The sequence below is a fragment of the Pituophis catenifer genome, unplaced genomic scaffold (assembly GCF_029215685.1).
Source record: "Pituophis catenifer annectens isolate HBS135680 unplaced genomic scaffold, rPitCat1.0.hap2 SCAF_3, whole genome shotgun sequence".
Classification (NCBI taxonomy): domain Eukaryota; kingdom Metazoa; phylum Chordata; class Lepidosauria; order Squamata; family Colubridae; genus Pituophis; species Pituophis catenifer.
The window spans coordinates 169,672,225-169,687,362 of NW_027256883.1; positions in this window are offsets into that span (position 1 = coordinate 169,672,225).

Consider the following 15,138-nt stretch of genomic DNA (forward strand, 5'->3'; position numbering starts at 1 on the left):
GCTTCATATAGCATGAAATTACATTGATGCTAACGTATATGTAATCCATAAACATCATTGAAAACTCCAGGTGGGATAGAAGAAAACATTACTTTCTAAATGTGGATATGTCTTGTAATTTATTTTCAGAAAGTTTATCATATATTTTAAGAGCACTTGTTTTAATTTCTTGCTTAATAGAGATCACCTTCCCGACAGGTCCCCCCAGCTAGTTTTGCCGTTACAGACATCTGGACTTTTGATACTATTAAAAAAAAAAAAACAGATTATACTGGAGGAGAGTACATTCTGTAATTTTACAGAATGCCAGTTTTCCAGTTTTTAATTCAAAGACTTTTTAAAAGCAGTGTTTCTCCACCATGCTGGCTGCAACTTAAGGTCCACACATCTTCCATTGCCAAGGTTGAGAAACACTGGCTTAGAACCATAAAAAGTTTGATCTGCAAGGAATGTAGCAGACAAAAAGAAGGTATCCTTGGGGAGACAGATACCTGAGGATGTTGGCCTTAGACAGTAATTACTATGCAATGTATTATTTTGCAAACTACAATATATTTAAAACATTCGTTAACATGCCCATGACTCAGTAATAGACATACATATCAATAGTAAGCCCCTGTGGCTTTCAGCTACAATGTGGGATTATTGGTTCCTTTAGGTCAGGGGTGTCAAACATGCAGCCCACAGGCCAGATGCATCACATGTTGGCCATGCCCACCCTGTTTTAACGAAGGGGGAAAAAGTCACGATATGTCACTGGATGACATGACAACGTGAGTTTGACACCTCTGCTTTAGGTTGAGTGCAATCCCTTCCCAAGCAGCCACTTCCCCTAATTCCCACTCCCAGGAACAACTCACCCATAATGTTTCTAATTGGATATAGCCAATTATCATTTTGGTTTATTCTAAATATTAGCAACTTACTTGATGAAAAAAGTAGTTCCCATTGACGTGGTGTCCATTTCCCAGCCTTTGGGCATATCTGAAGAAACAATGATACCATTAACCTATTAGCACTAGAAATTTTTCTGTTCCAAGCTGTTACAAATGAAATTTGAAAAACAAACATTTTTAGAAACAATTTTTTCTATGGGTTTCATAGAAAATTGTTTATTATGTTTTACTATGTCTTTCTATTCATGTTAGCAGTCAAACTAGACAACAAAATTTAAGGAACAGAATCCCCAAACCATAAATTGCATATTAAAATGAGTGCTAAATGAATTATTATACAACAGTTACATAGTAAGAGCTAAACTGAAAATTGTGCAGGAAGTGATGAAAAAGAATAGTTAATCAGGGTCACACCTGGCTCATATATGGATGTACAGCCACCAGGAAATCCTAAGGGTATGTGCGTGTGTCTGTGTGTTAAATCAGAATCAGACATTGTTTATAGGAATCAACTTAATCAGCTTGAGGATAACTTTATCTAAATACATCACAAACAATTCTAGGCAATATCCACAGTATATAGAACATTAACAAAAGATGTATTATTCAGGCAAAAGAATTAGATGTTAATATATATTGATCTTCGTCATAAGGCCAAGAGCTAACAATGCAAGTATTTTTGGCAGACAGTAATAATGCAGTTGCAATTCTAGTTTAATCTTAGTTGCTACCTGCAGATGTATATGGATTTGATTCCTTTTTCCCAGTACACTAGTGTAGGTTTTCTTAAAATAAGAAATCAAGCCTTTTCTGTCCACCAATCCTTTAAGAGAAAATATTAGCTTTCAAGGATCTCCCAGCCCTTGGGAATTTGAAAGCTGCCTGGTCAAGTTCAATATCCCATCTTATTAGAGATACCAGTCTAATCAAATTCACAATCATTTATCATTTTGACAATGCCAATAAAATACATCCCCTAGTCTGATTTGTCCTCTGTATATTATTGCTTGCCCCCTTTCCTTACCTGTTGCCAAGAAGCATTTTATTTATCACCAATTGTAACATACAAAGGAAGAGGAGAGAAAAGATTGCTCAGCGTGCATCATCTTAACTGCCCTGTCCAACACAGAGGAAGGGACCTCAGCTGCACTGGGAGGACTCTGATTATTAGGGTTTTTTTTTCTAAAAAGAACATCTTTCAATTTTGAGATAAGAAAGACGCAAAACCCATACAAGGACAATAGCTTATTCAAACCAAACGAAATGGACAACGGACTGTGCAAGCTTCAAAAGGTTTCATCAGGATGAAAGAAAAATGAGGAAAGAAATCACGTTTTCAAAAATTAGATCAAAATATTGTAGCTGTGATATCTGCAATATGGAATTTATTGTGAAAATAAATAAACAACCTTCTGGTTTTTCATATATTAAAATTTAACTTGCATCCTAGACACAAAGACATTCTGGAAAAAAATTCTATTTCTGAAAATATGAATGGTAATATGTTTGCTGGTCTGAGACGTTTACAAATGTAATTTGATAGATGAAACAATAAAAAAATTTTTTTTAAAGTAGTAAGGGTAACTATCATCTCTGCACTTTAAATGTAATCTGCAGGCAAAATTTGGATTTTGCAGTATTTGAATTCACTCCACTTCCTGATTTTCACACAAATTGCCAACTGAAATCCAAAATGGTAAATGTAGCTTGCCTGAATCAGGTTAACTTATCTCACCTGCAAAAATTTGGGCTACAATCAAGAGCAAACCTGGAGATCCATGAGTAAATCCTGGTAGGAGAGTGAGATCCTTGATGAAAGAGGCCTTCCTAACAACTCTCTGACTTCCTAATTATAAACCTGAATTTCTGCTATGTGGAATGTTGCCTCTCAGGAAATTGCACCTGAAGTGAATCCATCTTCATATTTTCCCCTCCCAACACATATACAGCTTGACTTTCAGAATTACACAGCAAAATCCCTATTTTTTTCTTACTCTATTTTGCATTTTTGGATAGCAAACTGGTTCTATATTAACTCTTCAAAACAAGAAGCACCAAGCATGAGTACTAAGACTACTTTATTGGAAGGTTACAGTAACAGTATTTTGCAATTATGCAATTACCTCTTCCCTCCCTTTTATTCTACTGAAAACTAGGGAGGGTCCTTTCTAAGATGCTTTCTATACCTGACATCCCTCCTTCAGACACTGTCTAAGCTGCAGGTCTTCCTTGTGTCTCCCAAAGTCATTCCCACTACCATTATGGTCCACTGCAAATTCCAGAATGCTCAAGATATTTCCAGTTATCTGGAAGATGCCAATGCAAGAAGCACAGTTAACCAATAGAAACATTCAATTAACATCTTGATTAAAATACGAACAGATGTTCATGCCACTCCAGAGTATAGATAGCTGACTCTGAAGAGTATAGATAGAAGCTTCAGCGAGGCTTGATCCTATACTCTTTCTCATCATGCATACTGTATACTTATGGAAATAGTTGAAGCTGAACTCACTGGCATATTTGCTTCTGGGGAGGAGGATGTTCTGAAATACGTTGGTCTTAATTAGGTTTTGGAGGTTTTTCTTCAATTTTTCCTCTTAACTTTGTGTCTTTACAAGCTGCCACATGAATAAACAGGACTGCTCTGGGAATAAACTTAAAATACTCAATATTTAGCTTTCTGTCTACATTCCCAAGCACAGCAGATATTTAAAATGAATGTGTATAGCATGTTACTGTAACTTATGGTTTTTCATATGAGATTGTAGCCATCAGGAATTTGGGAACTAGAGTGAATGTCTTCAAATTCCCACTCAGATTTACTGGATGATCTAGAACCAAATGTTCTAAATCATTGAATGGTGAATCTAATGCCATTCTAATGAAAACAAGAAAGAAGAAAAACCCATGGGTATTGTTGGAGTTCATTAAATGACAGTAGTTACACAGGGAGAAAGAGGGCCAGATAGTAACAATGAGAGCACTTTGTGGTTCCCAATTTATATTTACAGAATCTATCTTTCCTTCAGCAGGGTGGTAAAACTGAATGCAGAATTCATCTTCACAGTCATACTTGCAAGTTGTGCACTCAGAATTGTCACAGAGACTAGAAATATTTATATGCAATCAGCTTTGTCTTATATCTATCTGCTCTTATAACTTGAACTCAATATACTCAGTTCCAGACAGTTCCAGAGGATGATTTTAAAAGGTTTGTCATTGCAAGGTATTTCAAAGGTCATGGAAACGTTTGTTTTCATTTGTGAATGGAATGTGTATTTTAAACATGCTATCTAGGTTTCCTTAGTACAATGCTAAAAAACCCAAAGCTGATATTGCCTAATACATTTCTGCAAAAAAATTGAACAATCTTGTAAACAAACTTTTAGTATAGACTTCTACCCTAAAATCCCAAACATATTTTTCTTGGACCATGCTGCTATTAAATCAAGGAGCTATAGATGGATGGTACAAGTGCACTCCCATCTTTCCAAAGCATTATTTTTGCCTTCAAATCTGAAATGCTGAGCATTATTGTGTAGCCTGCTATAACCCCATTCTTATATAGTGTAAAGTGTCTGGCAAAGTTCAAAGTGTGAGATACTGTCCAACATTGATGATTTGAACTTTACTATTCTGGAATAGTAAATTGCAATATTCTGCTGCTCAGACTAAAAAATGTGCTTAATCAAACTTTTCTATAAAAGGGATAACAAGGCAATGATTTTGGTTACTTGTCTTCGTAGTATGATGTTTATAGTCTCTTTAGCTAGTCTGTGTTCACTCTTTTTTTAGTCACAATGTTCTGGTGTTATATTGTTAAATATTTAACTAGCTAGTATTCATCTGAGATGTGGCAATTGCAATCCCCCAGTTCAACTCCTTGACTGGGATGCAGATTGCAGGAGCTAGTTAACTGGGACAAAATGAACAAATGGCCAGTCATCAAGATGACTGACTTCTCTGCAAAATATAACTTAATAATTTAAATATGGCTTCAAATACTACCATCAAAGAAATTCTACTTGGTTCTATAAACCTCATACAGGTAGTCCTTCACTTACAACAGTTCATTTAGTGACCATTTGAAGTTACAATGGAACTGAAAAAGTGATTTATGACCGTTTTTCACACTTACAACGGTTGCAACATCCCCATGGTCATGTCAAAATTCAGATGCTTGGCAACTGACCCGTATTTATGATGGTTGCAGTGTCCTGGGGTCCTATGATCTCCTCCTTGTGACCTTTTAACAAGCAAAGTCAATGGAGAAGCCAGATTCAATTAACAACCATGTTACTAACTTAACAACTGCAGTGATTCACTTTAACATCTGTAGAAAGAAAGGTTGTAAAATGAGGCAAAATTCACTCAGCTGTCTCATTTAGCAACATAAAATTTGGGCTCAATTGTGGTCCTAAGTGAAGGAGTACCTGTACATATTCTTCTTTGGTTTATAGTTAATAGTATGCACATTGGAGCACTAGGGTTACTTTTGTCCTAGTCCAATTTCAAAAGTTTTGTTCTAGTGATCACTTCAAACTTTTGAACAAAAGAAATCTGTTTCCTTGGTGGCTTGTGATGAGGAAGCAAGGAAAAGGAATGAGAAAAATATGGAGTGAAAAGGGAAAAAAAGGAGGATATAAGAAATAGACAGAATAGATGATCTTGCCCATCACTTGGTGTTCTTCACTATTCACTGGTAACTGATAAGGGCCTGCCAGAGATAATATTTGCAGGAGGTGTCCATCAACAGAGGGAAAAAAATATAGATCCTTGTTACATAGAATTACAACCTAGCATCCACCAAAATAATATTGGTCAATCCAGCCTGACATTCACACATGTGTTTTGGAAATTGTTTTGAATACTGTTCTCATCCAGAGCATTAGCCAACAGCAGCTTTTCTGAAACTGGAGCTTCTCCTTAGTCCTGCAGTCACCCATAGCTGGGGAAAAGGAATCTGAGAAGCAATGCATCTGTATGACACCAGAGTGAAACAAGTCAAGAGATGTTTTATTATGAACAGCAAATGAGGAAAACTGTGCAGTAGCAAATGTCAGCTATTATTATAATGAATGCATGGTAATAAAAGGCTAAGTTTTTTCTTACCTGGCCAGGAAAAGTGCCCACTCTGGATAGAATAGCCACTGCCTGGATGAGTCCAGCAAGTAGATTTTGTTTCATCACTATAAGCAAGTCCAAACAAATTATTTAAAATGTATGGAACATCACCATTTTCAATTTCAAAGATCAAGAACAATTGCCCTCCATTTTAGCACAGTAGGCTTATCGCTAAGTGTGATACCAGAGCAAAGGTTATACCAACTATATATCATAATCCCCTTTTAAATCTTGCTACTTTTCCCAAAAACCTACATCACAGCCATGTAGTTTTATCGACAGGGGAAGAGATATATACACGCAGAGAGAACTCATTCTCCAAATTCTCCATACATCTTTATGTAGCAAAAACAGCACCATCTATACCCAAGGATGCTCAAAGTTTGAAGAGCTGCCAACAGTATATTTAAGGGGGAGAAAAACACTCAACCAATGATTGTTGAGCAAACTCTTAGGGAACAGAAAATTGGAAGAGAGTGCCAAATAGAATATTTGGGGGAAGGGGGGAAGGAAGACATAACTGACAAAATTAGAAACTAGAATACTTTATACTACCACTCTCTATTGTAAGACTTTGTAATTCTGTCATTATACAATGCTTTTAAATGCTCATGATATTTTCCATATTCTTAGTGATGTAAGAAAGTTAACATGGTTATAACACTTGAAAATTTAGCAGGGTTGGAGCCCTCTAAATCTGATGTGGGGAATAGAAGCTGAAGGGGGAGAAATGATAAAGCCATTTCATGACTCAGAAGCAAAATTTGAAATGGCAATTTCCTGATTCACAACTGAGCTTCTTAGGTTACATTCCTATAGCCAATCAGGGACAAAGCCCCATGGAATTCAGTGGAATTTACTTCTACTCAACCATGTGTAGGATAGCATTGTTTATGGCTATTTGACACTAGCTTGGTAGATAACACAGCAGGTTCAGCAAACCAAATAAGAACTTTTCAGAACTAATCTAATACTATTTTTTTTTAAAGGGAGGGTTTCCTTAGAAATGCTAACAAGGCAGGATAAAAAAACAGAGAACCATTATCAGATTAAATTTTTATTTCAGATTATATAAACAAAAACAAAATCTACACATACAAACAGGTTCATCAAATTTAGTTCTAAGTAAGTCATATATAAAGATTCCCTAGATGCTTCATGCCTCACATTAGATTTAAATCTAGTTCTTCTGTTTTGGAAAGAGATCCTTGTTTTTCAGAAAATATTTCTACATATATTATCCTATTGCCAGCAACCTAAAAGCATAGGGACTGAAAGAAATGTATGAGAGTTTGTTGAGTTACATCCAGCTCAGACAATCATCCTTATAGCCTGAAGTACTTCAGAAAACAGCAACAACAAAGCACAAACCAAACTTACTTGATAAAGAAGATTCTCCCGTCCCTGCAAACTCCATAGGTCCACTTGCCAGGCAGATCAAGCCATTCAATGTCCTCCCCAGTGGCCATCAGTTCCTTCCACTGCAAATGTCACAAAAAAAGGGGGGAGGGAGAGGCTGTCTCTCTCCTCAGCTGATCTTCACCCGCTGCTCGCCCCTTCCTGTTTTAAGCAGAAAGGGAGCACAGAGGTAAAACTTAACTCACTTGAGCCAGTCCTACCAGAATGCAGGTAGGTCAGCCTTTCCTCAGAAACTGTTTCACTGCAAATAGCCCAGGAGGAAGGGAAAAGAAAAAAACCACAGCACCTGGTTAACCCTTTTGAGGCCTGGTGGCCGATCTTTCATTTAAAAGCTGGCAGACAGAGAAATCCCTTCCGGCTGCTTAAGAAAAAAAAATATTCTGCAGGAGTCTCCAGAATGCAATTTACTTCCTCTGCCTACCATTCAGTCTAATTGCCACAACTTAACTGGGGGAGAAGAAAGGCAGTTTTGTCTGGTCTTCTTTCTCCTTATTAACTACATCCCGGTGTCTACATTTCTCACCTTGAGGAAAGGAGGTATTTTACTTTCATGCTCACTCTAGTCCTTAATTAGAGCTTATTCACTAGGAAAGGTGGGGTTTAAGGCTTATTCCTCTATGCTGAGGGTCATAAAGGCTTGTTCATCAATTATAGCTTTCCATGATTCTTGGTAAAGGGAAAAAGGGCAAAAGACAACTTGTCATATTTAATTCGGGAAAAGCAGTCTGTGCCCCGCAAAGCAAAGATGACCAAGCCAGATTTCAGTTCCCTTTAATTAAGAATTCCCCCAAATCCTCAGGTATTCTATTTTAATTGAGCAAACTATTGGCTATTGAAATTATGTCCAGTAAAATACCAGTACATGAGATGAAGAATGAGCTTTGATTGGGGTTTTAATTTGAACCTAATAACATGATCATAGCTGAGATGTTATCAACTGCTCCAGACATTGTTGTGGAAATAATTTCATTACTAGCCGAATTCATTATTTAAACAGGAAATGAAGTACAATAAGTAGAACAACATTAAATGAAGGATGCTTCCATATGACTTTTCTACACTACCTAATTTTTTCTTTTCTGCTATAAACCTTATCAAGTTACTTTCCATACTTCAGAACAGGTTCACACATCATTTTGTTTCATATGATTTATTTGGTTGTTGGCTTTGGTTGCTGCTGGTTCTAATTTTAGATCTTTCCCCTTTCTTTCTCCCCTTTCCTCCTCTTTTTTCCTTTCTTGCCTAGTCCTTCCATTCCTTTCTTTCCTCCCTTTTTTCCTCTTCCTTCCTTCTTCCCCATTTCTTCCTTCCTCCAACTCATGGTATTTCTCATGCATAAGTGATTGGGGATACTATACTACATTGAAAGGTGCACAAGTAAATGAATCCCTGTGTATAAATTCTGAGGGAGCACTGTTCAAGTGGATTACTGTAGGCTAAGTTCTAGCTTTAGATCTTCATCTCAGTCCCTATTGAGTCCTACTGCAGCTGATTGTAAATAAGTATTAGCTTATCATGCAAAATCTGAATGGCATGTTTTTACTAAAACCAACAATAATGGACTAATAATGTTAATTTTCTGTTTCCTACTAGAAACATGTTAGTTGTTCTGACCCAACCTTAGCAGAACCAAGAAACACACTCCTTGTCCTGAAAAAACCCTCTTTATTTAACTACTGTGAATTCATGGCATTCACACACAGAAAAGTCCAGGCAATAATCCTTCCAAGGATTAATTGCAATAACAGACCTTATCAATCTTTGGATAATTGCCAGGCTGAGAGCTTCCAGTCACAAAGCTGTAAATTAATTCCTGGCAAGAAGTCCCTGAGGTATGAACCATGATAAGTAAACCTTCCGAAAGAAATACGAACTGTTGTCTCCTGCAACCACCACTTCCCTTTTCCTTCTATTTATTCCCCAGCCAGGGAGGGGCCATTCAGCATCCACGTGTGCCTTTCTTCCCAAGTCGGCCCCTGTTCCTCAGTTATTCTCCTCTCCTGACAGTTCTGTGCATACATACATCTGGAACAGGCCCCAGCTGTTCTTCTTCCCAACTTATCTCTAACTCTGAAGGCAGCTGGGAAATGTCGGACGGCCCTGGCTCTATCTCTGCTTCTGACGCAGAGCATCCATCAGGGCCTTTGCCAGACTCCAGGACTGGCCCAAGTTCCTCCCCAAGTTCCTCATCATCTGAATCCGCTGCCAGTTCTGCTGGCAGTTAGCGGGCCATAACATTAGTACTGAAAAATAACAGATGTAAAGATACCAGCCTGAAACAATTACAATGAAAATTGTAGTAGCAATATTGTATGAAACATTGATGTACCACATTTCCAGTTCCAAAGTTGCTGAATTATTTTTGGAAGATTAGGAATGGAGTCTTGTTTCTTCAGGAAGCATATGATAATCCAGAGATAGAAATGCTGAAAACAGAGGCCAGAAATTGAGCCTTAGCTCAATAAGGCTGGGCGTAGCTGGGCATTGAAACTGGGATCACACAGTATACACTGTTTAGCTTCGTAGTGGGAACTTTCAGCTATTAAGGAGTTAATTTTTTTTTCTTGGCAAGTGATGGGAGATTAAGTACTGAGGGTAAAGCATCTGAAGGCAGGGTGGCCTGAAGACAAAACAAACTGAAGCCCAAACAGCTCTGTGCTAGAAGCATTTTCTCAGCTGAGAGACAAACCTGTAAAGATTATTTTAAACTAAAGTCTGTACTTTTCTTTGTTCATTGTCTTTTGCCTGAAAAGAAATTGCTGAATTGAGTTTCTGGTACCTCTTTTGAATATCATGGATATGTTGAATTTCATTATTTCATTTTCTCTAGCAAACTGCTCATTGCGAACTTGTCATTTATTTGCCTCAGCTGGTTCAAAACTTTTGCAGGAAGAGATTTTTGTTTAGTAAATAACAATAAAGATAATGTGAATTTCAATAGAAAACAACTGGGGACAATATACCAACATAGGAAATAGCTGCATCAGAAGACATCTCTTGAAACTGTTGGGTTGCATCCTAGCATTAAGTTTGCTGGAAAGCTTGGAAGACTGGAGCATAAGACGGAAGGACCAATATTCAACTAGGCATTTATTTATTTATGTTTTATTAAATTAATTTTGCATAGCAATCTATATCATAAACCATTATTTACAAACCATAATGCTGGCTTCATAATTCACTAAGAAAAAACAAAGACATTATGAATGCATAATGCACTAAGAAAAAAAAAATCATTACTGTGTGGATCTAGCCCATTTCATAGATATTTCAAACTGTGATTCAATTTTTCCTTAACAAATCATGTGTATCCTAAAGTTCAGATTACAAAAGAAAGGCTGAATGAGCTGTCCTGAAACCACAGATGTTGTAGTTTACAAATCACAACTGTAAATTTCACAGATTAGGCAAAATCAAACCTCCTTGTGGCATAACAACTTGGGTGAACCTATCTGGGTATTCTGATCCTAAAGACTTATTTGTATTATTGGAAGAGGTGGAATTCTGCCATCTATTTCTTTAATGGTCAATTGCCACTCAACAAGTTACTGAAAAAGGATGTAGAACACTCATAATGCTATTTATCATTTCATTGTTTTTTCTTTCATTTTTTGCAGCCACATAGGTGGATTTCAAATAAAAGCAACTGTTTTAAAACAAAATATACAGCCTTCCCATTTTCTAACAAAACTCATCAAATTGTGCTATTGTCATATTGTGGAAAGGAAGATTTTGCTTTAGAATATTCACGACAGTCAATCTCTCAAATGTTTTCTGTGCAAAAACAAGTACTGCTAATAAAATGTAAAACTGCAATGATACAGAGTGTTGAGCTTTATTTTAAAATGCCAAGTAATTGGTTGCTAAATAAAATTGCTACACCTTCAGGTAATCTAGCTTGCATAGCAAAAGATAACTTTAATAGTGGAGTATAGTATTTGGCACGCAGAAGATACAGCAAAAAGAAAATTAAGTGAGAAATATCTTGAAGCTGGTCCCACCCTTGTTAGATTGATCTACAACCTCCCTTGAATGTCTGCGATACAGCCATTTGGGAGTGTGGCCTTTATTTCTCACAATAAGATGAGAACGGAGAATGTCCTTCCATTCTCCACCATTCTCTCAGAACTGAAGAAGCTTCTTAGATGAGAAGCGAAATGTCTTCAAGAAAAAACAAAGAAAGTCCACTTGCCTTTGGAAAAGCACCTTTGGGATATTCCCTGATGAAACAGATAACCCCCCACCCCCCCCACCCCGTTAAGGACACCTTAAACTATAACACTGTCAAATTTTAGCTTCCGGGAGAGCTTGGAAATTTTAAGCATTTGGAGGCATGTTTTTGGACTCAGGTTAGTAAAGGGTAAGAACATATTTTGAGTACCTTAATGACATAGCCTGTATTTACATGATATATGGATACCATACATAGTTTATTACTTATGAAGTTTGACAGCCAGAAACCAAATTCTAGGCAGCATATCAAATTTACACAATAAAAATAGTGTAAAGCCAGAATGCAATTAATGTCTAGAAGAGCCATGTTTTCACCCTCTTCTGGAAGCCCATAAGGGTGGAACTACTCCACTGCAATGAGCAATCAACCGAGAAAATGACTGTCATTGGCCCTTTCACACTGCATCCTTGGTAGTTGGGAACCCTTAGCAAGCACTCCATAGTTGTCTAAGTAAACCAGGCAGATAGTATTGAGAAAACTCAGTCCCCTACAAACTCAGGTCCAAAACCATAGCGAACAGGACTTGGAATTACTCTCAAAAACATACTAGTAATCAGCACAGCTCATTTAGCAGTACCTATCAGGGTTCCAAGTAATACACCCATAGCAAACAAAACTCCGAGGCAGGTAGATTCCTCAAAGAAGTTTTATTGGATATATCATATTGGCAGAGTTCTGGTGAAAACCGACTCTGAAGGTTCCCATGGTTTTCACCTAATTAAAAGTTTTTCTCCTTCCCCAATCAGTCACATGGTCCAATCAAGGTGCTGTCTGATTGCCTGGTAATGTTACTCCTCCTCCTCTCTCTCTCTCTCTCTGACCAGGTGTGAGAATGTCCTTGGTTCCCAGGAGAAAGTATTTTGTTTTGGCTACAAAACCCCAGCTATCTCTATACCCCACTCCCTATCCCTCAGCTCCTGTGTGGCAACACTAAAGTTTCAAAATGGCTTTAGTCAGGTCAGGTTCAGGATTGACAGTACCACTCTGGAATGCAGGGTTAATTTCTTAGATTTTTTAAAGAAATCAATGCAGGCTTATGGTGTTTCTATGGAATGATAAATCAAAGACAGAAACTGCTATTAAGATTCTAACACATTCCTGCCCATTATCAAAAGATATCAATTTTCAGTGTCATTCTTTTATGAAGAATCGTGTCAATTTTTGTAGGAAAATGAGACAGAATGGATTTGCTTGCTCTTTTAGTCAGCTTGTCTGGAATATTGGGGCTCAGGGAGGATCCCGACCACTACCTATCTTCCCCTTCACTGCAAAGTACCAGAGTTGCTATAGCTGTTGATACACTAATTTCAAAATATGACAGTACTGCTGAACTGGCTTTTCAGCTGTAGTTGGACTTGGGAGGCCAACAACCTCCAATCCTCCCCTGGAAGGCAACAACCTCTCAGAAAAAATACTGTAGCGCTGTGATGGTGAACCTATGGCATTTGTGCCAGAGGTGGCACGCAGTGCCCTCTCTGATGGCGTGCGAGCTGTTGCCCCAGTTCAACTCCACTGCGCATGTGTGCACACCTCCCGCCAGCCTTCGGGTCTCTGCTACACATGTGTAGGGGTGGGGCGCATGTGGGGGGCATGCATATGCACATGGCACATGCGGGGGCCGCACACAAGCACGGGGGGTTGGGGGAGCACGCACATTCACAGGCTGGGCCGCATGTGCGTTGCATTTGGGGGGGTTGGGTGCACGCATGTGAATTTGCGCGCACACACTTTGGCCACTCAGTCCGGAAAAGGTTAGCCATCACTTCTGTAGGGTTATACTGATCTTGTTCTCTCATGAACAAATGCACAAATACCAATCTTAAACATTATTCTTGGAATCTAAAACTGAAGTGTTATCAAAATCATTTTTTAAAAAATAAGGCAAACCTTATTGGGTGTGCATAATTTCTGCAATTTTTCTACCATTTTGATTTTATAATCTGTGTCAATTGAACTAAAAAAAATTATGGTTTCATTCAGAAATGTCAGAAATGTCAGAAATAAAGTAATGCATCTATTTAGAAGGGAATGCAAACTGAATTGGCAGATGAACACCCAACAGAGTTATCTATTTTCCCATATTACTGTTAATGTTATTAACCTTCTTACATAACCACTTTATTGTACATTTAAACAAAGCTTTAATTAAACCTTCCCTAAATCACACTAATTCAGAATTTGCATTCCTGTTGGGATGTGGCTTACCCCTTCCCTCCCCCTTGTTTCTTCTATAGTCCTCCCTTATCTTCCACAGAAAAAGCAAGGTTTAATTTTACCCTAAGGATTGAACTTTTAGCAATTGGTGAAAGAAAGCCAACTGTACACTAACAAATGTAAAACAGCCCATGTGAAAAATAGGGATTTTCAAGCCTCTGGAAGTAATTGAACTGTATTAAAATGAAACATCTGAATATGTTTTGCTATGTTGTTTTATTGGGGGCGGGATGATAAAACAGTAGTGGTGGGGGACCTTGGTGCTCTCTAAGCTTGTTTTCTTGCAGATGTTTCATTACCCAAAGTAGGTAACATCATCAGTGCTGAAAGAGCATCAAGGATCCCTCATTTCAACCCCGATATGAAGATAGGATAACACAAGCATAGTGTTTGACCAGGTATTAGAAACATGTGTATTTTGCATTTGCACAACAGCATCAAGTAAGAAATTTGTTGCTGAATGCAGAACACATCTTAAAACAACCCAGGTTTTTACCCTATAATTATGGCTGATATAGAAGGGATAAAGCCCTCTGAAACTGCTGTTATGTGACACACTACTGTACTGACACTTTTATACCACATATTCAAGCCACACATTTGCTACAGAGCATTAGAACTTAATTCACTTTTGAAAACAATCTGTAATGTCATCTATAATTGAACAGAATCATATATATTTGTACAGCCGTATTTTCGGAATATAAGACACACCTTTCACCCCAAAAGGGGGTGAAAATTTAGGTGCATGTTATACACCGAATGTACCCCGCAATGATAAGTCTTTCTTTTATTTTTTTTAGAAATATGAATAAGTATAAACCGTAACAATTGAAATACATTTAATGGTATATGGTGGTGAAAGTAAAAAGGATTAAGCTTGGATAACAGCTAGAACATTTTAAAATTTAATTAGGGAAATTGTAACGATTGAAATATTTTTAATTATATATTGTGATGAAAGTAGAAATGATTAAGTTGTGGAGGATTATATGGGCAAAACTATTTGGGTTATTGGGAGAGTTTAAGATGTGAAAATTAGTAACATAAGGGGAAAGCTCTATTTAACTTGGGAATTGTAATAATTGAGATACTATTAATTGTATATTGTATTGAAAGCAGAAATGGTTAAGTTGTGGTTTGGATGAATATATGGGGAAAATTATTTGGTTTATTATTATTGGTAAATATAATTGATTTGTAAGAAATTGGATTGCATGGAAATAATTGGAATATTCATGTTCATAT